The sequence below is a fragment of the Hypanus sabinus genome, chromosome 7 (assembly GCF_030144855.1).
Source record: "Hypanus sabinus isolate sHypSab1 chromosome 7, sHypSab1.hap1, whole genome shotgun sequence".
Classification (NCBI taxonomy): domain Eukaryota; kingdom Metazoa; phylum Chordata; class Chondrichthyes; order Myliobatiformes; family Dasyatidae; genus Hypanus; species Hypanus sabinus.
The window spans coordinates 89,207,881-89,233,933 of NC_082712.1; the positions used below are offsets into that span (position 1 = coordinate 89,207,881).

General features: G+C 42.4%; 1 long non-coding RNA gene across 1 annotated transcript; it reads right to left on the reverse strand.

Annotated features, from left to right (window-relative positions):
• Positions 1-4,043: 4,043 nt before the first annotated feature.
• Positions 4,044-24,738, reverse strand: LOC132396968 (uncharacterized). Its single transcript, XR_009513202.1, has 2 exons — positions 23,282-24,738; positions 4,044-4,790 (listed from the first exon to the last, which is right to left on the reverse strand). It is a non-coding gene; the product is annotated as an uncharacterized LOC132396968 (long non-coding RNA).
• Positions 24,739-26,053: the final 1,315 nt, after the last annotated feature.

The window sequence follows — 26,053 nt, forward strand, 5'->3', positions numbered from 1 at the left end:
TCTAAATCCCTACTCCCTGCACCAGTCCCTCAGCTACACATTTATGCTCCACCTCACTCTATTCCTATACTCACTGTTGAATGGCACAGGCAGTAATCCTGAGATTCCTACCTTTGAAGTCCTGCTTCTCAACTTCCAATGTGTATTACTTCAGATTTTTATGAATTGAACTCCATCTGCCACTTCTCAGCCTAGTTTAGCATCCTATCAGTGTCCTGTTGTAACCTCCTACCTATCCACAAAACTGGTAACCTTTGTGTCACCTGCAAACATAATGACCCGCCCTTCCACTTTCTCATCTAAGTCGTTAACTGGTCACCAACCTCCAAGCAGAATACACTCCTAGTTCAGAGTAAATTTAAAAAGCCCACAACATGTCGCTGTGGTTCATCAGAGCCATCTTGGAAGAGACAGGCATTTGTTTCCATCCTCTCCCTTTTGTGAGCAAGCCATTTCTGATTCCAAGCAGTTTAGTTTCCCTGGATCCCGTGGCTCCTGAATTCAAAAGTTCAAAGGTTCACTTTAATATCAGAGAATGTATACAGCATACAACTTGAAATTCTTACTCTTCACAGACATCTATAAAACAAGAACCCCAGAGAATGAATGTTAGAAACACCAAAGCACCCACCCCCTCCCTTCACACAAGCAGCAACATTTCTCCATTATCTTACCAACTGAAGTGTCAAGCAAGATTGAACAAGAACAAGAGTGGAAGGTGAATGGGTGTTCAGCACCATCTACCTACAGTTGATTGGTCTGTCCCTTGTTCTCACTGGCTGCTGCCAGAGGAAGATGCCTGTGTTTGGCCAGTCTCCCTCTATCTCACTCTGGCTCGATGGTGCTGGGTTCTTGGGTCTTGGGCAAGGTTTAGTTCATGCGGTTTGTAGATTGGACTCTGTAGATCACGTTGTGATGTGTTTCTGATTTCTGCTTACACCTTTTTTTTATTGCTATTTTGTGCAACTTTGGGGCAGATTGCCTTTACAGCCTGTGATGGTGCTAAATTGAACTAAACTAAACTCTGGTTTGAGGTTTTACATTCTGTGTTTTTCACTCATTTTGACATTTGTGCGATTTAGAAACATAGAAACATAGAAAACCTGCAGCACGTACAGGCCCTTTGACCCACAAAGTTGTGCCGAATATGTCCTTACCTTAGAAATTACCTAGGGTTACCCATAGCCCTCTATTTTTCTAAGCTCCGAGGCTCATATTGGGTTTGAACCCAATTTAATTCCAACATGCCTTGGAATTACCTTCACCACAAGAGTGAATTCCATTCAAATAGACAGCTCACTGAATCTCAGGGTTGTATTCTGCATGCATACTTTGAACCTTTGAACTGTTGATGTTGTGGGCTGAAACCCTGTATTAGGACTGAGATTGGAGAGTGGAATGGCCAAAAAAAGGGGGTAAGGAGAGGGGTGAGGCAAGGGGCAAAAGTGATTGGTGGGGTGAAAAGTGATGGGTGGTTACACCAGATAGGGAGGAAATGAAATGGTAGTGGGGGGAGAGGGGAGGAAGAGAGACAGTGGTAGGTGGATGACAGATGGTGGCAAAGAGAAAAATATGATAGGAAAATGGAGTGAGGTGGGAGGAGGAGAGGAGTGAATTTTGGAGCTAGCAACTGGAGGGAGATAAGCAGGAGCATGAAGGGCTAAACCAGTGTTTCCCAATGCCTCTCTTAGGCATAATGTACTTCTCAGCACCCCTATAGTGTAAAAACATGTCTACCACATGCTAACATGAGAAAAATGATTCTGCTTTAAATTTTTATTTGTCTTTTACTTAGATTACTCAGTACCTGGTCACTGGACAGCAGCTTCGATATCAATGTGATCCTTGAGCTTGATGGTCTTTAGCAAGAGTTGAAATATCTGGTTCAATTTGTGACAGCAAAAGCCTTAAGTTCTCCCGTATAACAATGTCTAAGCCATTTCTATTTTTTTGTGAGTATATGGTTCACTGTACTGAAGCCCCTTTCAACAAGTTAGGAGGATGGAAATGCAATGAAGAGCAGTTTGCCTCTCCTCCAAAGACCAGGACATTTTTAATGATAGTGTAGCCACATACTGCAAAAGCTGGCATTTTTGAAAAGCATTTTTCCTTCTTCATCATACTGAATTTTGATCATTTCTTCTTGCAAACTATCTTCCTGTTCTTCCACCTTGCAAAGAAATAGCTTAATTACCCAGTCTGGAAATTCCAGATTGTTGAAATCTCTTCAGTGACCACAGGTGTAAGCAGTACTCTTGCAAATCACTGTCTGTGAAAGAGAGTGCTGTACTTGCCACACAGGGAAACTGTGAGAACATTCTTCTCCCACTTCCTTGCTTATATATTTTCAATTTTCTGATAAAAGTGGACACTGCACTTTTTGCCTGGGTTAAATTGAAATTCTTACCCTGCAGTTTCATATTTAGAATGCTTATTTTGTCATGCAGATCAGCTAGTTATGCCACATCTCCCTGTAAAAGTTCAATCTTGTTTCCCAAGTGCTTATTGACTTTGAGCAAAAATTCAACCAGTGTCAAAAAGATCAAAGAAACATTTTAAGCAGCAGCCTTTTGACAGCCAACACACTTCAGTGTGAAGAAGCAAGCATTCAAACACTTCATCGTTATCTTGGTGTAATTGGCAATATAATCTATTTAATAGATGAGTTTTAATTTTGTTGATAGCAGATATTATAGGAGTCATGCTTGAAAAATGTCATTGGCTGAGGGTTTTAGCTGCGAGATGTTGACGATGCACAATAGATTGCAAACAGATTTGGAATTTCTTTTTTCATAAATGCCACTAAATCAGCATGGCAACCTGTCATATATGATGTTCCATCTGTTGTACAAGAAACCATGTTCCCGATCAGAATACCTTTACCCACAATATACATTTTGAGCTTGTCATAGATTTTTTGTTGGTATTTGTTTTTAACTTTTTACAAAAGAGAATCTCTTCATAAACTTTTTCATTTTTGGTAAACCATAGATATGTCAGTAGCAATGCTTCATTGTCTCGCACAGTTGACTCATCCAGTGGTATCTCAAATACTACTTTTTATAGCTCTGTGCATAGTTAAAACTCAATGTCTTCACTCATTTCATCAATACAATGAGCCACAGTGTTATTACTTTGAGGAATTGATTTTAAAATACTGGTATCCAGTTTGAGAACAGTGATGAGCTCTTCTGATACAGCAGTCATTACTAATCTTTCACCAATTGTATGAGACTCTGCTATCATTTTGCAAATGTTATAAGAAGCAATGGGCCCACTATCAAGGTTATTTTTAGCTTTCTTGGCAAATGTCTGGAGTGTGCAACCCTTTTCAAAATGCTTCTTTCATCTTTGGAACTAAGTAGCCTTTTCAGGGTGTCTTTTACAGAAGTGTTCCTATAATCTTGATGGTTTCATGGCTTCATTAGACAGTACAGTATTGCAAATAAGACACATGGGGCATTTCTGATCTGATGGGAACAGAATAAGTCCACACTCCAGGTGTGTAACATGGTATTGATACACTTTCTGGAGTTTCTGTTTCTTAGAAGGATTAAAATTCAGGGCCCCACCACTTTCAGACTCACAGAGTACATATTTACCAATCATTAATGGGGCTAAATTAAAAATCAACACCAACTAAGAATGCCTATCAGATATTGATGATGACAGAGAATTGACATGGTTGAAACAAAGGAATGGCAAGGCAAAAATAAAGATGATGTTAACAGCGAAACTTTCGTTGACAAGGATTCAGTCTGAAATATATATGTATATATTTAAAAGGTTATATTAAATAAATAGTGCAAAAATATTTTAATAAGTAGTAAGGTAGTGTTCATGGGTTTAATATCCATTCAGAAATTGGATGGCAGAGAGGAAGAAACTATCCTGAATTATTGAGTGTGTGCTTTCAGGTTCCTGTACCTCCTCCCTGATGGTAGCAATGAGTACCAGGTATGCCCTGGGTGATGCAGGTCATTAATGATTGATGCCACCTCCTGGAAGATTTCATGGATACTGAGGAGGCTGATGGAGCTGACTGAATTCAAATGGTTCCAATTTAACATCAGAAAATGTATACAGTATACAACTTGAAATTCTTACTCTTCACAGACATCTGTGAAAAACAGAAGAAAACCCCAAAAGAATGAGCAACAGAAAAACATTAGAAACCCAAAGCCCCCTCTCTCCCAAAGCCCCTCCTGCACAAGAAACGTCACCCCCAACTCATTTCAACAGAAAGCATCGGCACCCACCATCAAGCAACAACAAAGCTCTCAAAGAGAGATGACGATCCACTGTCAACAAAAACTATTGTTTACTTGACGGTTTGACATGCCACAGGCTCTGTCTCTCACTAACAAAGAACAGAGGGGTGTCATCCATTTCACAATGAAAGGGGATACCAATAAACAGTTGCTGTTACAGTGTTACAACCTAGCACATCACTTTTTATTCCTAGATTCTGCGATTCAAGACTCAGCAGCAAACTCTCCCACCATCCAGCGAAAAAGAAAGAGAGAGCAATCGCTCAAGTACAAAGACTTCTGTCCGCAGCATCCGCCACTGTGAAGTTCTCCTGTTCCTTCTCCATCACGCTCCTTCCTTAGTCAGCGGCACTGGCCGGAGACCAGTCAACCACAGGGCCGCACCCCTGAGGCGTGTGTCTTCCAGCCGCTCCTGGAGAATGTCGGAAAACGGCCAGCCAGTGAGCTCCAGGAGCAGGAACTCATCCGCTATGGAAAACCGCAGTTGCAGGTCACAGACTTCGACGGAATCCCAGCCACCTTGAAAAGGAAAAAAAAAGACATTAAAGAGAGGAATTTAAGCTGTTTCCATAGATGAGCTCAAAGAAACAGGGTACATCTGTGAAAATTTGCGAGTGTCTTCGGTGCCAGACCAAATCTCTTCAAACTACTAATGAAATATAGCCGATGCCATGCCTTCTTTGTAACCGCATCACTGTGCTGGATCTTCAGAGATATTGATGCTGTAGAACTTCCACCAGCATTGTGTGTGTATGTGTGTCGTTCTGGATTTTAAAGCATTTTCAGAAACTCTTGTGTTTACACAAAGAACTGGAATCTGATAAGTAAGGGAGGTGATGATAGGAACCATTAGGGGAGAGGTGAATGGCAGATTGAGCCAGAATCAGAAAAGAAAGGGGTGGGGGAACCTGTGAGTAAATTACGTGCATGTTTGTGTATATTTATCAATCTATTTATTTGTTTACTGCGATACAGCATGGAATAGGCTCTTCTGGCCCTTCGAGCCATGCCGTCCAGCAATCCCCAAATTAATCCTAGCCTAATCACGGGACAATCTACAATAACCATCCAATGACCAGTATGTCTTTGGACTGTAGGAAGAAACCAGAGAACCTGGAGGAGACCTACATGGTCATGGGGAGAACATACAAACTCTTTACAGATAGCAGTGGGAATTGAACCTGGGTCGCGTTGCACTAATCACTATGTAGTGGATGATCAGAACCATGAGGAGGATGGGAAGTAGATGGGGTGGACTAGAGTGGGGGTTTGGAAAGGAGTCATAAACGAAAGGATTAGAAAGAAGGTTGGGGAAAGGGGAATATGTCACTGGAGGGGAGGGTTACCTAACATTGGAAAACTAAATATTCAGGCCATTGGGTTGTAGATGACAAATCCATTCCTACTGTCTCCCTAACATTTGTTCATATGCGGAGACTGCTTGGAAATCGGGCATTCTTAGCCCAGAGAGGACCTCTACTGCCACTCCAGTAATAAGAACAGAAGTTGCTGAAAATATTCAGCTGGTCAGGCAGCATCTGTGGAGAGAGGGGCTGTTAAAATTTCAAGCTAAAGGTCCCTTAATCAGTAAGGGTTAGTGTAACACATTACAGCTCCAGTGACTTGGATTCAGTTCTGCCACTGTCTGTAAGGAGCCTAGCCGACTGGTGATGTTGTGGCATCCGCGCCAGACTTAGAAGCCAGTGGATCCGGTTCAAATCCAGCCAGCTCCTTGCACACTTTCCATCTGGGCTGGGTGTGGAAGGGAACAACAAGAACTGTAGGGAGTTGATACATCCTTCCTGCGGTACAGACTCTATCCTCTGTATCGCCCTACAAAATGCCTGCTTTCTCTCGGAATTCTCTGAATTCCTACCCCTTTTCTATTGAACTAGGACAGGATAGTCATCACTGGTGACTTCAATGTTCATATCTGATCTGTCAAATGCAAACTCTATGGGTTTTTAAAAACGCAAACACGAGGAAATCTACAGATGCTGGAAGTTCAAGCAACACACAAAAAAATGCTGGTGGAACGCAGCAGGCCAGGCAGCATCTATAAGGAGAAGTACAGTTGACGTTTCGGGCCGAGACCCTTCATCAGGACTAACTGAAAAAAAAGATAGTAAGAGAAATGAAAGTGAGAGGGGGGAAGGGGATATCCAAAATGATAGGAGAAGACAGGAGGGGGAGGGATAAAGCTAAGAGCTGGAAAGCTGATTGCCAAAAGGGATACAGAGCTGGAGAAGGGAAAAGATCATGGGATGGGAGGTTTAATGAGAAAGAAAGGGGGAGGGGAGCACCAGATGGAGATGGAGAACAGGCCAGGAGTGATTGTGAGAGGGGCAGAGAGATAAAAAAAAGGAGAGAGAAAATAAAAGGTGGGAATAATAAACAAACAAACAAACAAACAAACAAATAAATAAATAAATAAATAAATAAATAAATAAATAAATAAATAAATAAGGGATGGGGTAAGAAGGGGGAGGGGCATAAATGGAAGTCAGAGAAATCAATATTCATGCCATCAGGTTGGAGGCTACCCAGATGGAATATAAGGTGTTGTTCCTCCTGAGTGTGGCTTCATCTTGACAGTAGAGGAGGCCATAGATAGACATATCAGAATGAATCAGAAATTTCCTCCTTACCTCTGTTCGAAAGGATTGCCCCTCAGTTTGAGGCTGTGCTCTCTAGTTCTGGATACCCCCCACCACAGGAAACATCTTCTATGGGTTTTTGCTGGGTACTCTGATTTCCTCCCATATTCCAAAGACACATGGGTTAGTAGGTTAATTGGTCACATGGGTGTAATTGGACAGAACACAGTGATTTGGCCAGCAGGGCTTGTTACTACTTCCACCTTACTGTCCACCAGTTCTGTAAATGTTACCCACCCTATTTAGACCATTGTTGCTGGAAGAGCCCCCAGATTGAACTATCATAACAGAAATAACCTTCTATTCTCAAAACCTATCTCTCATGTTAAGACCATAAGACATAGGAGCATAATTAGGCCATTCAGCCCATCCGGTCTTTTCCGCCATTCCATCATGGATAATCCCAGATCCCACTCAACCCCATACACCTGTCTTCTCACCATATCCTTTGATGCCCTGACTGATTAGGAAACGATCAACTTCTGTCTTAAATATACACATGGACTTGGCGTCCACCGCAGTCTGTGGCAGTGCATTCCACAGATTTACCATTCTCTGGCTGAAAAATTTCCTCCTTACCTCTGTTCTAAAGGATTGCCTCCTCAATTTTGAGGCTGTACTCTAGTTCTGGATACCCCCACATAGGAAACATCCTCTCCACTTCCACCCTATCTAGTACCTTCAACATTCGGTGTGTTTCAATGAGATATATTTCTAAATTCCAGTGAGTACAGGCTCAAAGCTGCCAAACTCTCCTCGCATGTTAACCCTTTCATTCCCAGAATCATCCTTGTGAACCTTCTCTGGACTGTCTCCAGTGACAACACATCCTTTCTGAGATAAGGCGCCCAAAACATTTGAAAAATACTCTAAGTGCAGCCTGACCAGTGTCTTATAAAGCCACAGCATTATCTCCTTGCTTTTATATTCTATTCCCCTTGAAATTAATGCCAATGTTGCATTTGCCTTCTTTACCATAGACTCACCCAGTAAATTAACCTTCTGGGAGTGTTGCATGAGGTCTCCTAATTCCCTCTGCACCTCTGATGTTTGAATCTTCTCTCCATTTAGATAATAGTCCACACTATTGTTCTTTACCAAAACGCATTATCATCTATTTCCCAATTGTATTCCATCTGCCACCTTTTTGCCCATTCTTCCTATTTATCTAAGTCTTGCTTCAATCACATCGCTTCCTCAGCACTACATACCCCTCCACCTTTCTTCATATCATCTGCATGCTTTGCCGCAAAGCCATCAATTCTATTATCTAAATTATTGACAAACAATATGAAAAGCAGTGGTCCCAATACTGACTGCTGAGGAACACCACTAGTCACTGGCAGCCAACCAGAAAAGGCCCCTTTTATTCCCACTCACTGCTCCTGCCTGTCAGCCAAACCTCTATCCATGCCAGTATCTTTCCTGTAACGCTATAGGATTTTATCTTGTTAAGCAGCCTCATGTGTTGCACCTTATCAAACACCTTCTGAAAATCCAAGTAAATGACATCCACGCCTCCCCTTTGTCCAGCCTGCTTGAACAACTCTAACAACTCAAACAACTCTTAACAGATTTGTCAGGCAATATTTCCCTTTGCAGAAACCGTGCTGACTTTGACTTATTTTATTATTAGTCTCCAAGTACCTCAAAACCTCATCCTTAACCACTGAGGTTAGACTAACTGGCCTATAATTTCCTATCTTTTGCCTCCCTCCCTTCTTAAAGAGTGGAGTGACATTTACAATCTTCCAGTCCTCTGGGACCATGCCAGAATCAAACGATTGTTGAAAGATCATGACCAATGCATCTGTTATCTCTTCAGCAAATTCTCTCAGTACTCTGGGATGTAGTCCATCTGGTCCAGGTGACTTATCTATCTTTAAATCCTTTGAGTTTCCATAGCACTTTTTCCTTTGTAATAGCATTGGCACTCACTCCTGTCCCTGACACTCACAGACCTCTGGCACACTGCTAGTGTCTTCTACAGTGAAGATAAATGCAAAATACTCATTAAGTTCATCTGCCATTTCTTTGTCGCTCATTACTACCTCAGCAGCATTATTTTCCAGTGGTCCAAAATCAACACTCACTTCCCTTTTACTCTTTATATAACTGAAAAAAAAAACTTCTGGTATTCTGCTTTATATTTTGGCTAGTATGCTCTCAAAATTCATTATTTTCCTTTCTTATAGCATTTTTAGTTGCATTTTCCTGGATTTTAAAAGCTTCCCAATCATCCAACTTCCCACTGACTTTTGCTACCTATATGCTGTTTCCTTGGCTTTTATGCAGTCCTTTACTTCCTTTGTCAGCCATGGTTGCCTACCCCTGCCACTTGAAAACTTCTTCCTCTTTGGAACATACTATAATGTTCTTTGGTTCTATATCTATTGAACTATTCCCAGAAGCTTCAGCCATCTCTGCTCTGCTGTCATCCCCACCAGTCTCCTCCTCCAGTCCACCTGGGCAAGCTCCTCTCTCATGCCTTTATTCCATTGCGATAAAAATATATGTGAGTTATGCTTCTCCCACTCGAATTGCAGTATGAATAGAATCACATTGTAATCACTGCCTCCTAAGGGTTTCTTTATCTTAAGCTCCCTAATAAGATCCAGATTATTTCACAACACCCAATTATTGCAGTACTCTAGTCTACTCTGTTTAGGCTAGCTCTTCTAAATGTGAGATCCCTTTCAAATAGAGTTGTACTTTAAATTATTTTATTACCTTTACAGACCTTGATATTATCTTCTCAACTGGACCTGGTGAAAGCCAAACGAACACAGCCAGTTATCTGAAAGGTGTCCCCCTGATCTTTGCGGTTTCAGTGTATCAAGACCCATGGCCGAGGTGGTGGGCTTGCCATTGTGATCAAAATACATTTGAGATTTATTCTTCTGTCTGACAACAATTTTTCAGATTTTGAGGGACGTTTATTTAATATTTGTGGTACGATAATTTATTGTCCTCCTCAATCGAATGCCTGCTTTCTCTCAAAATTCTCAGAATTCTTATCCTCTTTTATATTAAACTATGATGAACTGCTACTGAGGCTTGGGCCTTCTCCTGACTGGGGTTCAGATCTAAGGATTCATTTCAGTTCCGAACGTTGTTGCTCAGTTCTATTGGTTGCATGATTTATGTTTTCTCCCCCTTTCTCTGTGCATCGGGTGTTGGGCTTTACTTTTTTTAATTGAGTTCGTTCGGGTTTCTTGCTTTGTGGCTACCTGTAAGCAAACAAATCTCAAGGTTGTATAATTCATACATTCTTTGATATTGAATGTACTTTGAAACTTGAAGCTATGACTGGAATCAGCATCAGACTCAGGTTTAGTATCACCGGCATATGTTGTGAATTTTGCTGTCTTCACAGCAGGTGTACAATGCAATACATAATAATAGAAAATAACCTGTGAATTACAGTAAAAATATATAGACTAAATTGGCTAAATTAAATAAGCAGTGTAAAAATAAAAATAGAAAAGTAGTGAGGTGGTGTTCATGGGTTCAATGTCCATTCAGAAATCTGATGACAGAGGGAAAGAAGCTGAATCGTTGATTGTGTGTCTTCAGGCTTCTGTGCCTCCTCCCTGATGGTAGCTGAGATCGCGGTTTGACCTTGTGATCGCTGGTAATTTCAATGTTTGTATTAACGAACTGTCAAATACAAACTATATGGCAGCTGAATTCATGAACTTATGAGACAGCCGAGATCTTACCCAACATGTCACTGAGCTCAACAATCGATTTGGAAATACGCTTGACTTACTAATGACAAAAAGGTTAAATATTATTATTATCTGTCTGATACCACTATATCTGATCATTTATGATGCCCTCCTGCCTGTAACCAAGACCATAAAAGAAATTACAGTTAAAAAATGTTTCTCGATGGTGCAACACAATTTAAATTCTCTGAGCTGCCTAATTTATCTGACCCATACAATCTAAACTACAGTAAATGAAATCGTTGATTCTTTCAACAATAACTTGACAAATCTATTAACCTCAGTGGCCCCAGTTAGGGTTAAAAATAAATCACTTAGTAAAATGTCGCCATGGCGAAATGATTCCATTCATGAACTCAAAAGATAATGCAGAATTGTTGAGAGAAAATGGAGGAAAACAGGGCTAGAAGTCCACCATAGATTTTCAAGGAAAATCTAGCCTCCTTTAACGCTGCTGTACGCTCTTCAAGAAGAGCTCAGTTTTCCAAGATTATTGCAGAGAATAGCATCGATTCAAGAATATTGTTCTCATCTATAAACCGACGGTTGAACCCTGCCCCAACCTATAATGTCCTCAGTCAAGCATCTATCACAAAATGTGAGGAATTCACAATTTGTTTTAACAACAGTATTACTTCTTTTAGTGACAGTTTAGTTACAGGTAACCTTGATAGCCAACTTCGTAAAAAGATAGCAACCATGTCAAAACTACAAGCATTTCCGATTCCAGACTCTGTAAGATTGTAACAAGGATAAACCATCTACTTGCTCATCCCTACACATAGAGGTGTTGAGGGGAATGAGCACTTTGATTGTTTGGCCAAAAATGTTGTTAAAATCCATCTGTGAATATAAACCTTCCACTTCTGAAACTAAGGGATTGGTGGCCCTAAGAATTAGGGGATTAAGGCAAGATGTGTGGGATAACAGGCAAAAGGGGAGACACCTTTACAATATACATAAAACTGTTGGATTGGTGGAAGAAAGGGGTAAGACAAGAGGGAGGAAATTATATTGACTCAAAGTACGCTGCAGATGCTGTGGTCAAAGCAACACATACAAACACCTCATGTACCGTTTGGGTAGTGTCCAGCCCCGTGGCATGAACATTGAATTCTCCAACTTCCAGTATTTCCTTCCCTCTCCCTTCCCCAATCCCAGTTTTACTCTGCCTCCTCCTCCAGCTGCCTATCACCTCTCTCATGATTCTGCCTTCTTCTACTACACCATGCTTTCCCCTTTCATTCCTCCTTCACCTTTCCTGCCTATCCCCTCCCCCACCGCTTGATCTTTTCTCTGATTGGTTTTTAACCTGACACCCACCAGCCTTCTCCTTCCCACCCTCCCCCCACCTTCTTTATGGGGCCCCTGCCCCCTCCTTCTTCAGTCCTGACGAAGGGTCTCAGCCCTAAATGTTGACTGCTCGTTTCCATGGATGCTGCCCGACCTGCTGAGTTCCTCCAGCTTGTTTGTATGAATTACAAAGTATATTGACTCAACAGAATTGGGCATACTATGCTTAATTATTCCTTATATCTTGTGGAAAACATCACCTGGGGGTGTGTAGGTTTTGTCATTATTATGAAACAGTTGAACACATTCTTTTACAATACGAAGCATATAAGGTTGAAAGGAAGCAAATACAGGCTGTATGACTAGCTTTGGGGCCGACAGTTTTCATTTAAAACTTTACTAAGTATGGAAGTGACTTTAATTCACAATATTGTCTTTCGTTGTTTAAAATCTATAGAGCTTCTGGGTTAATTTAGTTTTTAGTTGATAAAGAACTAGTAGGAGTTTTATCTCCCAACTCTCTACACCACACTCCAGTCTAGTAGGTAATGGTAATGCATCTTTAAGTTGAACTGCCAACCACTATTAAAAATCAGATCTACTTGCTGTCTCAACCCTGTTATTACCACATTTTAAGGACCCCTTTAATAGTGTTTTCAATTCTGTTAGAAAAATTACAAAAACATCCCTTGAAACAGGAGTTTTTCCAGGAGCCTTCAAAATTGCAACTGTCAAATCCCTACTTAAAAAAGCCAAATATTGATAGTGAGGTAACAGTTAATTACAGGCCTATATCAAATCTTCCCCTCCTGGGAAAGATTCTTGAGAAAGTCATTTTCAACCAACTCAATAACTTTCTAAATGAGAACAATAGTCTAGAAAAGTTTCAGTTAGGTTTTAGAGGAAACCACAGCACAGAAATGGCTCTCACCAGGATTGTCAGAGGCCTTAGGCTCAGGACTGATGCCAACAGGGTCTTAGTTCTAATTCTCCAGATGTAGTGCTTCCTTCAACACAATTTACCACAATATTCTCCAAGATCACCTTGACAACTGGGTTTCACTCATATATTTTAGAGAGAATCTTTTTTGTCTGTCTGGGAGACCAATTTTCTAAAAGATACGATGTACTTTTTGGTGTTGCTCAGGGAAGCTGTCTTGGTCCTCCACTCTTCCTCTTATATGTGCTCCCCTTCGGAGACATCATCAGAGAGCAGGAATTTGATATCCACAGTTATGCAAATGACACACAATTGTATATCTCGGTTGAGCCTGATAATGATAACACCCTTCCAATATGGTTGTTGTAAATCTAGTCAAGAAGAAAAGAAGAGCTTATGAAAAGTTCAAAAAACTAGGTAATGATAGAGATCTAGAAGATTATAAGGCAAACAGAAAGGAGCTTAAAGAAGAATTTAGGAGAGTCAGCAGGGGCCATGAGAAGACCTTGCCAGACAGGATTAAGGTGTTATGCCTGCAGCCCCCTCCTTTGTGAGAATCGCAAGATCACTATTGGGTGGAGTCAGGAGACCCAGGAAATGAGAGAGAGAGACATGCGGAGTGTCTCGTTCCCCCAGCAATATAAAGCTACGGACACGGCCATTGTCTCTTGGAGACAAACTTGTGGATTGGACATACTATGCTACGTGGATGCCCTCAGGCAAAGTGGGCTGGTTGAGGGAGGGATTGCATCACCCCAAACCTGATTGACATCTGCGACCCTGCGAGTCAGGATAAAAGAGGGTCTGTGGGAACAGCTCCACAGACGCACCAGAAAAAATGCTAGCAATCCCGTAATAGCGGGAAGCCATTTGAAGGAGGCCACGTGCATTCAGTTCTGTTGCCTGAGACTGGTGGCTGGTACCACGGAAAACGGCTTTTAGCTAACAACGGGAAACCAACTTCCCCCCAACTCAAAGGATTGGCATCATAAAAGACCTGGGCAAGTTTAAGCTGTCTTCTCTTAAACTCAAAATGCTGCAGCTTGAACGAACTAACAGTGACTTTTATATTTCCATCCGACAATACATTATCCCCTAGACAATGATAGAGCTATTTCTTATTAGTTATTATTAAACCCGCGCTTTTAGATTTAGTATTGATGACGTATATTGCCTGTATGTTTGCATTAATCTTACTTTTGTGCCCCTTTTTCAATAAATACTTTTAAAAATAGTACCATCAGACTTCAACGGGCCTCTCTATCTTTGCTGGTAAGTGACCCAGTTACGGGGTTCGTAACAAAGGAAAACCCCAAGGCATTCTACAAGTATGTGAAGAGCAAGAGGATAGATGTGAGAGAATAAGACCAATCAAGTATGACAGTGGAAAAGTGTGTCTGCAACCAGAGGAGATAGCAGAGGTACTTAACGAGTACTTTGCTTCAGTATTCACTATAGAAAAGGATCTTGGTGATTGTAGGGATGACTTACAGCAGACTGAAAAGCTTGGGCATGTAGATATTAAGAAAGAAGATGTGCTGCAGCTTTTGGAAAGCATTAAGTCGGATAAGTCACAGGGCCCTGACGAGATGTACCCCAGGCTATTGTGGGAGGCAAGGGAGGAGATTGCTGAGCCTCTGACAATGATCTTTGCATCATCAATGGGGATGGGAGAGGTTCCGGAGGATTGGAGGGTTGTGGATGTTGTTCCATTATTCAAGAAAGAGAAATAGTCCAGGGAATTATAGACTAGTGAGTCTTACTTCAGTGGTTGGTAAGTTAATGGAGAAGATGCTGAGAGTCAGGATTTATGAACATTTGGAGAGGCATAATATGATTAGGAATAGTCAGCATGGCTTTGTCAAAGGCAGGTTGTGCCTTATGTGCCTGATTGAATTTTTTGAGGATGTGACTAAACACATTGATGAAGATAGAGCAGTAGATGTAGTGTATATGGATTTCAGGAAGGCACTTGACAAGGTATCCCATGCCAGGCTTACTGAGAATGTAAGAAGGCATGGGATCCAAGGGGACATTGCTTTGTGGATCCGGAACTGGCTTGCCCACAAAAGGCAGTGGTTGTAGACGGGTCATATTCTGCACGGAGGTCGGTCACCAGTGGTGTGCCTCTGGGATCTGTTCTGGGACCCCTACTCATTGTGATTTTTATAAATGACCTGGATGAGAAAGTGGAGGGATGGGTTAGTAAATTTGCTGATGACACAAAGGTTGGGGGTGTTGTGGATAGTATGGAGGGCTGTCAGAGGTTACAGCGGGACATTGATAGGGTACAAAACTGGGCTGAGAAGTGGCAGCTGGAGTTCAACCCAGATAAGTGTGAGGTGGTTCATTTTGGTAGGTCAAATATGATGGTAGAATATCATATTAATGGTGTTATGCACTCCTAGGGTTCATATTTTCTGTGGACAATCACTTTAAAATGTTGGGAGAATGAGACTGGCTTTTGGATACTGTTTGAGCTGCTATTCAAAAAGAGAGAGAGGGAGAGAGAGAGACTGCTTGAAAGGTTGATGCTATGGTTTCTCTACAAGTTGTTTACCTTTCCACAAGGACACTTGCCTGCTTCTTCTCTCTGTTTCTTTGCTTCTTCAGCCTCTAACTAATTCTCTTCAGCCTCATCTGTTCCAGACATATCTGGACCTCTAGAGGAAATGTTTCTAACTCCTCCTCACTAAAGTGCTTCGTAGAAATATAATGCTCCACTATTATCACTCGGAGTTCCACCTTCATCATACCCTTCCTAAGTTTCAAAGCATTTACAACTTCCCACAACTCATCCTTTTTAGCTTTCTTTAAGCCTGCGGGGTCTTGTCTTTCTAGAAAACCCTCAACATCCATTTCTGCTGTTTTTCTACACAACCAAATCAAATAAGGGATTTCCCCCAATCAATTCAGACAAGCCCCCACACAATTTGTTCAAATCCTGGATGCAGGCCCCAATTTTGGACGCACGCCCAGGGACGGGATAAAGGACCAGCAGAAATGGAAAACACTTTGGAGTCTGGTATTGCTAATAACTAATAGTGTTTATTAGTAACTACGCAATACAGTCATATAAATCAGCTATACCAAACAGGTTAGCAATGATATAGTGTAGAAACAGGAACAAAACTCGGCTCTTTCAAACCTAGGGGTGGATGGATATAGTTTAACGATGATGAAGAGAGTTCAGTTCAGTTTGAGGTAGTTAGTTGAGTAACGTTGGAGAGAGAGAGGGATGAGAGGTGAACTGATGACATCGATCTTCCCGTTGTCTTCTGAAATCCCCATTGTCCTCCGAAATCCTGTTGAAGTCACCAACTGTGACCATAACACATGCAACTGTTCTTCAGTGATGGAATTATCACCCTGGTAAGGGTGGACACACAAATAATTCCCCACCGGTTACACCTTTTCACACTGCGAGAGCCACTGATCGATTTCCCCAAATTGATCCTCCAAAAGCCCCACCTTCCTGTGGGTATAACAAAGCTCGTCCAGTGTCCGAACCCATGTGTCTGACTGTGTCCCAGCGGACCTGGTTTTTATCTCCACATGTTGGACACCAGCTGTCCATCGACCTGCTCCGCCCTCCTCTCTCTGCAAGAACTTTGCAAGCAGGCAAGTGTCCTTGTGGAAAGGTAAACAACTTGTAGAGAAACCATAACAACAATCTTTCAAGCAGTTTCTGTCTCTCTCTCTCCCTCTTTCTTAATAGCAGCTCAAACAGTATCCAAAAGCCAGTCTCATTCTCCTGACATTTTAAGGTGATTGTCCACAGACAATATGAACCCTAGGGGTACCTAACAATGGTAAGATTCTTGGCAGTGTGGAGGATCAAAGGGATCTTGGGTCCGAGTCCATAGGTCACTCAAAGCTGCTGCACAGGTTGACTCTGTGGTTAAGAAGGCATATGGTGCATTGGCCTTAATAAATTGTGGGATTGAGTTTAAGAGTTGAGAGGTAATGTTGCAGCTATATAGGACCCTGGTCAGACCCCACTTGGAGTACTGTGCTCAGTTCTGGTCGCCTCACTACAGGAAGGATGTGGAAACCATAGAAAGGGTGCAGAGGAGATTTACAAGGATGTTGCCTGGATTGGGGAGCATGCCTTATGAGAATAGGTTGAGTGAACTCGGCCTTTTCTCTTTGGAGCAATGGAGGATGAGAGGTGACCTGATAGAGGTGTACAAGACGACGAAAGGCATTGATCGTGTGGATAGTCAGAGGCAGTTTCCTGGGGCTGAAATGGCTAGCACGAGAGGGCGTAGTTTTAAGGTGCTTGAAAGTAAGTACAGAAGAGATGTCAGGGGTAAGTTTTTTACGCAGAGTGATGAGTGCATGGAATGGGCTGCTGATGGCGGTGGTGGAGGCAGAAACAATAGGGTATTTTAAGAGACTCCTGGATAGGTGCATGAAGCTTGGAAAATTAGCGGGCTATGAGTAAGCCTAGGTAGTTCTAAGGTAAGGACATGTTCGGCACAGCTTTGTGGGCCCAAGGGCCTGTGTTGTGCTGTAGGTTTTCTATATTTCTATGTTTCTGACCAAGTCCAGCTCCTGGCCTTCATGTGTGGCTTAGCTAATAAGCCCTGTGGAACCATTTCTATTGCTAGGGAAAGGAGAAAAGGCAGGTTACTGGCATCTTAAAGCCAGTCACCTTGGGCAAATGGAGCTCGATCTTAAACCTTTACTGCCTTGTGGCTGTACCACTCATGGGAAGGCTTTGGGTGTAAACCCCAAGGGAAAAATCTGGAGTTGGAGTCCTTAAGGCAGTCCTACATCAAGTTCAACATTGACTGGCAACTCCTGCGATGCTGTTGGTGCTAAACTGTATTGGTCTCTGTCATTCTTTGGGGTTCATCAGATGTTTTGAGAGGGTAAGTTTGCTACATGGGCAAGAGCTTGCTCTCCATATTGCACTACCCTGGCTTCTGTACGTAGACAGCTAGGGGGCAACATATGACCAACGGAGGCCTCTTATGACACGTATACTAACGGAGATTCATTTTCTTGAAGACATTCACAGTAGGACAAAGAAATACAATAGAACCAATGAAAAATTGGACGCAAACAATGACTTAAGTCAACCAATGTGCAAAAGAAGACAAACTGTGCAATACCAAAAATACAAATAATAATAATAATAATTAAATAATACTGAGAACATGAGTTGAAGAGTCCTTGAAAGCAAGTCCACAGTTTATGTTCAATGATCGGTTTAGTGTTGTGGTGAGGGAAGTTGTCCACACTGGTTCAGCAGCCTGAAGGTTGAAGGGTAATAACTATTCCTGAGTCTGGTGGTATCAGACCTAAAGCTCCTGTACCTCCTTCCCAATGGTCGCAGTAAGAAGAGAGCATGGCCTGAATGAACGTAGAACATAGAAATCTACAGTACTTTACAGACTCTTCGGCCCACTATGTTGTGCCAACCATGTAACCTATTGTAGAAAGCACCTAGAATTTTCCAAGTGCATAGCCCTAAGCTTCATGTACCTATCTAAGAGGCTCTTAAAAGACACTATTATATCCGCTTACACCACCATTGCCAGCACTCACCACTCTCTGCGTGAAAAACTTACCCCTGACATCCCATCAGTACCTATTTCCAAGCACCTTGTGTTAGCCAAATCAGCCCTGGGAAAAAGTCTCTGACTATCCACATGATCAATGCCCCTCATTATATTAAACACCTCAATCAGGACACCTCTCATTCTCCGTCGCTCCAAGTAGAAAAGACCAAGTTCACTCAACTTATTCTCATAGGGCATGCTCTGCAATCCAGGCAACATCCTTGTAAATCTCCTCTATAGAATGGTAGGGTCCTTGATGCTTCAATGATGGTGGGCGGGGCTTTTCCTGTGATGAGTTGGGTTGTATCCTCCATTTTCTATGGCTTTTCTGTTCAAGAGCATTAGTATTTCCATACCAGGTAAAGATGCAACAAGTCAGGATATTCTCCACCAAGCATCTATAGAAGTTTGTTGAAGTTTTAGTTGACATTTTGAATCTGCACAAACTCTGAAGAAAGTAGAGACATTGCCATGCTTTCTTTGAGATGTCATTTCCATGCTGGTCCCTATTACACATGGTCCACAACAACCTATTACATCTATTAAGCCTGGTATGGAAACACCAACACTCAGGAATGGATACAGATGTGCTGGATACAGCTCATTCCATCACAGCAAAAGCCTTCTCCGCCATTGAGCATATCTACAAGGAGTGTGGCCACCAGAAAGCAGCAGTCATCATCGAGGACCCCAACATCCAGGCTATCTCCCTTCTCGCTCCTACCATCGGGCAGGAGGTATAGAAGCCTTGTCCCACACAACCAGGTTCAGGAACAGTTATTACCCTAGGTAGCCAAAAAGCTCCTGAACTGAAATATTTTTAAAAGTTAGCTTCATAAAGATTAGCTTAATTTGTCATGTGTACATCGAAACAAACCGTAAAATGCACGTGTCCAAACATATCAGTGATGATTGCGCTGGAGAGACTGCAAATGTCACCAAACTTGCGGCACCAACATAGCATGCCCTAACTCATGGGGCTGTAGAAAGTGGGAGGAAACGGGTGCACTTGGAAGAAACTTGTGTGGTAATAGGGAGAATGTAAAAAATTCTCACAGACAGTGGTGGGAATCGAACAATGGTCTTATAGCTGGAACACCATAAAGCATTGCTCTGAGCAATATGCTACCCTGCCACCCTAAAGTGGCGGGGAATGGTAAGAAATTTCTGATATCAGCAACTTTCAGGATTCTCCCCAGCATTTCTCCACTGACAGAGCTTAGGGTAGCGTGCCTAGTTTAGGAGTTTGATTTTTATCCTGCAGGCGGTGTGGTTCTCCCGTTGGAACTGGGTGAGTGTGATTAGAGCCTCAGTGCTTGGGAATTTGCCAAGGGATTGGATAATGCTTGTGATTCACAATACCATTAGTTCTCCTTTCCGGTTTAAGATGGCGTTACGGAAGACAAGAAACAGCATTCTGGTAGTTAGAAGGTGAAGCTAATTGGAGGGATGAGCTGTGCTGGTGTGCTGCAAAACCGAAGCGAAACATGTTCGAGACGGGGTCATGGAAGGAGTTGGAATGAGCTATTAGAGGAGGAGTTGAGATGGAGGAGTTTCTATGCCCAGCTAACTAACACGGGTGCGAGGTTGGATTGCTCTAAGCACTGAGATGATGGAAAGGTTGAGAATGGCTTCAGGCTGGTCGGTGTGGTCTAGGCCCAGAGCATTTTGCTGGGCAGTGAGGTATAGGCCTGCAGAGGAGCCCTGGTTCTAATGCAAGGCACAATCCGCTGTTTGGACAATTCAAACACCAGCCCAGATAGACCGGAAAGCCAGGGTGTTGGAACTGGAGGTAAGGGTCAGGCCAATTTCATGCCCCAGCTTCAAGTCGGTGAGCTTTGTGATGATTTGCTGCACTAATATAACGAACTCAGACTGAGGTTTTGGGCCTGCTCTGGGCTGCTCTGGATTGAGGAGGTGGATTGGTTTGGTTTGGAACACTGGTGTTCGCTCTATTGTTTGCAAGATTTGTGTTTTTTTTTCTCTTTCTCTGCTCATTGTCTGCTTTCTTTTAAGTGGGTTCTTTTGGATCTCTTGCTTTGTGGTTGCCTCTAAGCAGACAACTCTCGAGGTTATATAATTTATTCATACTTTAGTAATAAATGTACTTCAAATCTCTTACCAATGGATTTACAGCAGGGGTTCCAAACTTGGGGCTCATGAACCCCTCAGTCAATGTTAGGGGTCTATGGCATTAAAAAGATTGGGAACCCCTGATTTAGAGGATTTCAAAGAACCTGGATTGGTGATAATTTTCTAGTGCTCTGGGATGCCGTTTACAGGTAACCTTTGTCTCTGACAACGTGAACTTTATTCCTCAGAGAACAGGATACTGAATGATGACCTTATGGAGATAAGGGACAGAGGTAGGGTGAATTGTTTTTATCAAGAAAAGGAAATCAAAACCGAGAAGATGTAGGTTTATGGTGAGAGGGGATAGACTTTAGAGAAGATTAACGAGAGAGATTAGTTTAATTTGTCACATGTACGTCAAAACATTGAAGCGAAACTTGCATCAATGACCAGAACAATCTGAGGATGGGCTGGTGGCAGCCCACAAGGTTGCCTTGTTACTGGTGCCAACATAGCTCACAACTTACCAACTTAAACCCTAACGTCTTTGGAATGTGGGAGGAAACTGGAGCAACAGGAGGAAACCCACAAGCTCCTTACAGACTATGGAGGGAATTGAATGCTGACTGCTGTAAGAGTGTTATGCTAACCGCTACACTACCACACAGAGGGTAGTGTATATAAGATATGAGCTGCCAGAGGAAAACAGCTACAGTAGTAACATTTCAAAGAGTTTTGGGTAGGTTCATGGATAAGAAATGTTTAAAGGGATATGCACCAGATGCAGGCAGCATGAGTAAGTTTGGCTAAAGGACCTGTTTCTGTAGTGTAAACCTCTATGACTCCTCTAATTTCTGTTGTGAATTTTCCAATCTACAAACCTAATGTACTGCACACAAAATCCCAGGTTTTATCCAGAGCCTGGGTGCTTTCTGTGTGGAGTTTGCAAGTTCTTCCTCTGACTGCGTAGGTTTCTGATGGATGCGTATGATGGCCTTATGGAGATAAGGGACAGAGATAGGCCTAGATTCAAACGAGAGGACATGATTTGAGAGTTAGGGGGCAAAAGATTAAGGGAAACACGAGGGGGTATTTCTTTACTCAGAGAATGATAGCTGTGTGGAATGAGCTTCCTGTAGAAGTAGTAGAGGCCAGTTCAGTTGTGTCATTTAAGGTAAAATTGGATAGGTATATGGACAGGAAAGGAGTGGAGGGTTATGGGCTGAGTACGGGTAGGTGGGACTAGGTGAGATTAAGAGTTCAGCACGGACTAGGAGGGCCGAGATGGCCTGTTTCCGTGCTGTGATTGTTATATGGTTATATGGTATATTTTGCTTTACATCCCAACGGTGTGCTGGTAGATTCATTGGTTACTAAAAATTAACCCTTTGTGGTAAGAGCAAATGAGCCAGTTCAAACTTCAAAGTAGATTTATTACCAAAGAATTCATATTGTGTATCACCCTTGAGATTCCTTTTTTGTTGCAGGTGCTTTCAGAAGAAATAAAGAAATTCAATAGAATCTATGAAAAACCATATATAAACAAAGACCAACAAAGAACAAATGAGAAGAACAAGAGAAACAGAGCAAATAAATAATACTGAGAGCCTGAGTTGTAAAGAGTCTGTCAGTTGTGGTATCAGTTTGAAGTTGTGGTCAATGAAGTTATCTACGCCAGTTCAGGAGACTGATGGTTATATAGAGTCATTACTGCCAAGGGCTGGAGAAAAAAAAATCTGATAGGAGTGGACAGTGGACCAAGAGAAAGGGAAGGAGGTGGAGACCCAGGGGGAAGTAATAGGCAAGTGAGAAGAAATGAAAGGTCAGAGTGTGGAATAGAGGGGGTGAGAGGGAGGAATTACTCTTCACTGTGTATCTATAGAAGTTTGTCAAAGGTTTTGGTGATGTGCCATATCTGTGCAAACTTTTGAGAAAGTAGAGTTGCTGTTGTGCCTTCCTTGTGATGGCATTTTCATGCTGGTCCTCGGACAGATCCTCTGGTATGTTAGCACCAAGGTATTAAAAGCTAATGACCTTCTCTGTCTCCCCAAATGAGCTGATGGGCTTGTGAGAGACAATAAGGGCGTTGAACTTTGAGTCGCAGGGGACAAAGGAAGGGGGATGCAACTAATGGGATTGCTTTCCTGGGATCTGGCATGTTCTCCTGGGTGGTGTTGTTGTGTGAATGATGTCACCAGAGAGAAGTACTGGCAGTCATGAAGCAGTCTCTTTATTTGACAAAATAAGATACAGCAGGCAATGTATTGGAGACCATTTCAGACCAAGGGCTCTGCCTGGCCCAACACTACACAATATTTTATATGCTAAAGATCAGAGGACAATTCAGACTAAGATCAAAGGACAATTCCATATTTACAATGCTTCCTTTGAGGTACATGTAACAGTTTCAAATGCCTGGATCTTCCCACATCACACCTCCCTGTTTGCATCTATATTACAGACACCCAAATACACAGAAATAACAAATTTAAATCAGCATTGTCAGTTCTTCCAATTAACTCGGCTCACAGTTCTTAAGAAACCCATTGTTCAGAGCTACGTTTTGGATTTAATCCAGAGTTCATATTTGAATCTGAAGGCTGGAGGCTGAAGTCAGTTAAAAGTATTTGCTACACATTTGCTAGCCCCAAAAATAGCTCCAACTGGTTGCAATCTGAAAGCCGCCGCCCAGGTAGCACCTTCTGAAATCCCTTGCAGCAGAAGTTTTTTGCAGAACGAGGCTTACCTACAGCATGTTTCTTCCCTTTCGAAATGTAGCGTCAGTTACCTTCAGCCTGTGCCGTTGTGTGAATGCAGGATTCAGGCTATTTATAGCCATGATATTTTGGTACACAACAATTTTTAACTGCTGCTTTCAAAGATTAGCATGTATCATGAAACAAATTAGTGGACAACACCCCCCCCCCCCCACCTCAAAAAATCATGAACATATGTCAAATTAAGTCAGGTTTATTGTCATTTAACTACATATATAGAAACCATCAGATGAGACAATGTTACTCTGAACCAGGTGTAAAGCACTGCAGCATACGTAACACATAACACTCATAGAACTTATGAAAGTAAGGATGAACGCTACACATAAACAGATTAAAGTGCATAAATTAAATATTGTAAGGTGTAGAACAGATTAACTAGTGACACTTCAAATGCAATGCAGTAGGGAGTTCAGAAGCCTAATGGCCTGAGGGAAGATCCTGACTGTTCTTGTCTTTATGCTTTGGAGTCTCCCGTCTGATGGTAGGAAGTCAAAGGGGATGCTGGATGGATGGGCGGGATCCTTGATAATACTAAAGGCAGCACACCTGATAAATGTCCCCAATGGATGGTAAGGAGAATCGTAGGATGCTCTCAGACATTTTTGCAGTCCTGATGCTCGGCTGCTCCCATACCAGGTGGAGATGCAGCTTGTCAGGATGCTCTCAGTGGCGCTCCTATAAAATGCGGCTGAGATGGGGATTGGGGTGTGAGGCTCACTTTCCTCAATCTCCTTAGGAAGTGGAGATGTTACTGTGCTTTCTTGTTCAGGGAGGTGATATTAAGGGTACAGATCATCCGTGATGTGATCTCCCAGGAACTGATGTGAAAGCAACAGGATATCTGGCTTTCAGGCCACACTTCACCTGTGCTAACAGGAGGGGCATAGGTAGATGTAGCAGGGAGAAGCTGTCTATTCTTTGGATGTTCGGTACTTAGAACATAGATAGGCCCTTCGGCCCATAATGTTTGTACTGATCAGAATCACAATCAGGGTTAATATCACTGGCATATGTTGTGAAATTTGTTGTTACACAGCAGCAGTACATTGTAATGCATAATAATTAGCATCCTCCATAATATCATATGAATAAAAATTGTAAATTACAGAAAGAAGTATATATATGCATATATATTTTAAAAGTTAAATTAAATAAGCAGTGCAAAAAGAGGAAAGAAAGTAGTGAGGTGGTGTTCATGGGTTCAATATCCATTCAGAAATTGATGGCAGAGGGGATGAAGCTGTTCCTGAATCGTTGAGTGTGTGTCTTCAACTTCCTCTACCTCCAAGCATGAAGCCAAATTAAATTAATCCCTTCTGTCTCTACATGATCCAAATCCCTCCATTCCCTGCACATTCATATAAAACGTTGGGGCAGACTTAGGCCATTCGGTCCATCGAGTCTACTACACTATTCAGTCGCATCTGATTTATTTTCCCTCTCAACCCCACTCTCCTGTCTTCTTTCTATAACCTCTGACACACTTACTAATCCTATCAATCTCTGCTTTAAATATACCCAATGATATTATTATTATGTACTATGGCCAAGTGGTTAAGGCATTCGTCTAGTGATCTGAAAGTCGCTAGTTTGAGCCTTGGCTGAGATTGTGTGTGTGTCCTTGAGCAAGGCACTTAACCATACATTGCTCTGTGACAACACTGGTGCCAAGCTGTATGGGTCCTATTGCCCTTCCTTTGGACAACATCGGTTGCGTGGAGAGGGGAGACTTGCAGCTTGTGCAACTGCTGGTCTCCCATATAACCTTGCCCAGGTCTATCCATGGTCTAATTCCATGGTCTATCGAGACTAATGGAGGCCTACACATGTATCTGTGGCAATGAATTCCACAGATTCACCTTCCTCTGGCTCTAGAAATTTCTCTTAATCTTTATTCTAAAGGGACATCCTTGTATTTCGAATCCGTGTTCTCTGGTCCTAGTCTCCCTCACAACAGGAAACATTCTCTCCACATCCACTCTATCTAGGGCATTCAATAGGGGTTTCCCCTCAAAAGGTTAGCTCCGATCCTGCCGTACACTGCTGGAATCTGTCCTCTCCCCATTTAGGGCCCTGCCTTGAGGACCAGCCTCATCTCTTACCTCGGCCGCTCCTGTAGCTCTGAATTGGCTAAACTCTGGCCAAGCATTGAAGCGTTTTACCCAGCAGCCCTGACATGTGGTGCATGGCTAGGTAAAGCCTCTTCAATGCCACTATCATATCTGTTTCCAATACCACTCCTGGCAGGACATTCCTGGCACATACCACACACTATATAGTGAGGCCTCAATAGAGTGGATGTGGAGAGGATGTTTCCTATGGTGGGAGAGCCTAAGATCAGAGGACACAGCCTCAGAATAGAGGGGTGTTCTTTTGGAACGGAGACAAGGAGGAATTTCTTTAGCTAGAGAGTGGTGAATCTGTGGAGGCCAAGTCATTGGGTATATTTACAGCAGAGATTGACAGATTTTTGATTAGTTAGAGCATGAAGGGATACAGGGAGAAGGCAGGAGATTGGGGCTGAGAGGGAAAATGGGTCAGCCATGATGAAATGGCAGAGCAGATTTGATAGGCCAAATAGCCTAATTCTGCTCCTGTGGTTTTATGGTATTAAAAAAGCCTCTCTGACATTTCACAACTAAATTTATACCTCCACCCCCAACCCAAACACTCCTCAAATCCCTCTGGTCTTCAGCATTTATTTATACCCTGGGAGAAAGATTCTGGCTACTTAGCCA